Source organism: Nanorana parkeri, unplaced genomic scaffold (assembly GCF_000935625.1).
Source record: "Nanorana parkeri isolate BGI_ZX_2015 unplaced genomic scaffold, ASM93562v1 scaffold2673, whole genome shotgun sequence".
Lineage (NCBI taxonomy): Eukaryota > Metazoa > Chordata > Amphibia > Anura > Dicroglossidae > Nanorana > Nanorana parkeri.
In genome coordinates this window covers 70,587-74,275 of record NW_017308941.1, presented here as the reverse complement: position 1 = coordinate 74,275, position 3,689 = coordinate 70,587, and the positions used below count along the sequence as shown (strand labels likewise).

Below are 3,689 nucleotides of genomic sequence, written 5' to 3'. Positions count from 1 at the left end.
TCTTATGTGTCTCTTCAAAGGCGAGATCTCCCTGCCGCAATTCCTGGCTCTGCTCCTGTCCACCTGGGAGTTTTGGGTGTTACAGCACACCATGGGAGCCAATAGAGACCCCCAAGAGATAGAAGAGATTGTCAGCTGGATTGGCTCACCAGCGTCCCCCATACACCGGTATATCAATTATGTGCAGAGTGACCCTTTATCATCAGTACAATGCAGTATTCCAGCCGTGTGTGTCCTGGCTGTTACCTGAACAGGTGGACACATTGGTGTCTGGCCTCCTCGGGGCTCTGGCTGACCTCCAGGTCTACAGACTCTTCTTTAAAGTGATCGCAGTCCATCCAAAAGTGGAGCAGGTGGAATCCCAGCGTCCCCCGGAGGAAGTCAGTGAATCTCGCCATCCCCTCACGCTGTAAACAGAGAAACATATGGATACATGTCATTTATTTTAGCCCCTCAGTAACCTGCCTACAACCGATCCTGGTCCCTCAGTGACCTGCCTACAAGAGATAGTGGCCCCTCATTGACCTAGCTAGAGCAGTTTGAGCCGGATTCTTTATGCACTTAAGGCATACTAATGTGGTCCCGCAAGCAGTTACTATTACATTTATAATATAGCTTCAGAGGTCACACTGGCATGCCTTAAGTGCCAATGCAGCAAAATTGCTCTGACATAAACGCGGTCAATGTGGGAATTTTAAATGGTGTACACTGGGCGAGGATTGGCCGGTGCTGTGTCCACCCATCATTGTCATGTGACAGCGGCCCCTGAGGAATGGCACTGACGCGGACCGTACTCACAGAGCTCAGAGCCGCCTCCTTCAGCTGCTGCAGGGAGGACAGAGGGAGATTGTTCTGCCGCAGGAAGTTCTCTTCCTCCTGGGAGATGGTGTAGATGTCTCCGGGGTCCATCCAGTCCACGTCCCGGTCACCCCCGGCCCACGCCGGCCCCCCGTGCTCTGCCTGCGTCCTGTACAATTTAGATTAGAGTCATTGTTATAGTTCCTGAGCTCCAGAAAGACACGTCCATTACAGGGAGCCAACAGATCTGTATTACATCCAGGTGCTTCCCTGGTGGGATACGAATGTCCCAACACGGTGGAGTAACTATAGCCATAGCAGCTCAGGCGGCTGCTCTGGGGCCCGGGGGTGAAAGGGGCCCCATTATGTTGTTGAGGCAAATTAAACATAAAACAGCCGCAGTTGATGACAATTATAATCCCCTGTAACTTCTGCAGTAAGGAGACGACTTCAGATGCACCAGAGGAGTCTTTGGGATCTTGGCATCATTACTCACAGTTCGTGGGGGGGTCCCCATCAGATTTTTACTATGGGGCCCTGTGATCTGTAGTTACAGCCCTGTCCCAATGTTAATTTTTAGCTGGAGGTTTTTGTGTCCGGAGTTTCCCTTTATTCCCCCTCCCAGCCCGGTGTGATTGCCTTGGGACACCACAGACACTGTGAGATAACTTGGTGGGCGGTACCTAGAGCTGTACGGCTCTGTCTGGCTCTGCGGGGGCGGAGACATCTGCGGATCCATTTCTGCAAGAACAAATGAAAGAGTGTCATAAATAAAGCCGGGGGGACGTCGTTCCTGCCCCTGAGATACTGGCACATGGTGACAACGCTAATTTTTTGCTTAAACCCCAGAGAGTGACAAAATGGGGAAACAAAAACCCCCAAACTCTTGCTGCCTGCCCAAATACTAAGAGGCTGACATACTGTATGTTTCTGTATATGTTTTTAAACTGTTTTTTTTTTACTATTTACTTTAAATCCTTATTTTTAAAATGTAATTTTAATGCAGGACGCACCCATGGCTCTGGGTTCATAGAACATGAAGGGTTTTAAAAGAGAGACCAGAGGTTGCTTTCAGACTGTCTCTCTCTAATTGAAAGTGCGTTTAAAGCCACACAGAGCAGCACTATTCTGACTCATTCAGCTTTTTCTGTATAATAAAAAAATAATATCTAGATTCCTGACTGGAGCACTACTGCGTCAATGATCAAGCATGAAGTTATTGGAGTCAGAACTCCTGATCTGAAAGTATAGAAGCCATCGGATCAGCATGACGACTGGCATTCTCAGGACAGCTCAACAGTGGCAGGCTCCCTATGGTCTTAGATTTTGTTTCCTCTAGGGCTAATTCACACCAGCCACAGTGCGTTCCGGCCCGATTCTGGTCGGAATACACTGGATCGCATTGCGGCCGGCTCACTTTGTTGTGGGGCGGGAGGGGCGTGGCATTGCATTAAACTCAATGGCACCGCAGCCCTCAGGCCGCAATGTGATCAGCCGCACGGGAACGCAATGCCTGCGGTCCGGTCCGAAAAAATGCTGCAAGCACTATTTTATCTGACCGGACCAGAACGGAACGCAGAATTGATGTTCCACGCCTTCCTCGTGCGGCCGATCGCATTGCGGCCGGAGGACGCCCCCTCCCGCCCCACCACAAAGTGAGCTGGTCGCAATGCGATCCAGTGTATTCCGACCAGAATCGGGCCGGAACGCACTGTGGCTGGTGTGAACTAGCCCTTAATATGAACATTTGATATGGGACGCACACATGGCACTGTGTTCACAGGACATGAAGCGTATCAAAAGAGAGAGCAGAACTTGCTTTCAGACTGTCTCTCTCTCATTGAAAGTGCGGACTTTCTGATTTGTGTATATATATATGTTTAATCTGCATAGTTTCATCTATCTGGCTCTGTAATAAGATGTACAGAGTATCCAGGTAAACTTATAGAGACCCCGGAATGCCACTGCTGGCTGTAAACTGTTACTATGAAATATTCAGATTTCCATTCCAGACTGTATCCCTCCAAGTGTACAAAGCCCGGCCTGAGACAGAACAAGGGAGGGGAGGGAGTCACCGCTCTGACTCAGCTGTGCCTGTAATCTGAGCCTCTCGTAAACAACGGGATGTTTTTAGCCAAGCAGCTAAGATTGGCTCGGTGTGAAAAGCAGCCGAGGACTCCGCCAGCTGGACAGGAAGCCAAACATGTGAAATAAACATATCCGATATTTCCTACTGACCCGACCAGAATGTGACATGTTATTTTAGTCCTGAGCACCATCAATATAGAAATCACACGACACTGGACTGTCCCTTTAAATGTACATGGTTGGTAAGTGCTATGGGAGAGGCTGTGGATGTTATTCTGGGATGCTCATGACATAGAAGGCAAAGGGAGCGACCTCTGTGATGTCATAGGTGATGGTATACACTGTATCTTATAGATATTCAATGTCGGCCTCCCCCACTGTATATAATAATAATAACAACAAGTAACATTAACTATAGAAATATAAAATCTGAGATTTCTGTCTCACCGCCGGTCCCAGTGTGATGGAAGGACGTATAGAACTCGCTCTCTGTGATTGGCCGCTCCGGCGGTCGGTACAGCCTAATGATGGCGTCTCCATATTGCTCCAGGACGGTCAGGTTGTACGGCTCCGAGTCATATCCTGTATAATAGAGACAATTATATACATTGTTACTTCTTTATCTAAACAGGAAATGTATTTCTATACACACCTACACAGTATACGGTATATATCATAACATGTATCATTGTTCCTTCTTCTACCATATTATAACCGATCATCTGTATGGCCTCATAGAGGAATGCTTCAGACCAGTCCCAGAAATAAAAGATTATATATATATATATATATAATGCATAACA

The 3,689-nt window shown here is 47.9% G+C and overlaps 1 long non-coding RNA gene across 1 annotated transcript in view; it reads left to right on the top strand.

Annotated features, from left to right (window-relative positions):
* The first annotated feature begins 1,849 nt into the window (after positions 1-1,849).
* LOC108802125 overlaps positions 1,850-3,689 on the top strand; it is a 19,013-nt gene continuing 17,173 nt past the window's right edge. The window contains exon 1 of the long non-coding RNA XR_001942197.1: positions 1,850-1,862. This is a non-coding gene — a long non-coding RNA (uncharacterized LOC108802125). The remainder of the gene's footprint in view (positions 1,863-3,689) is intronic.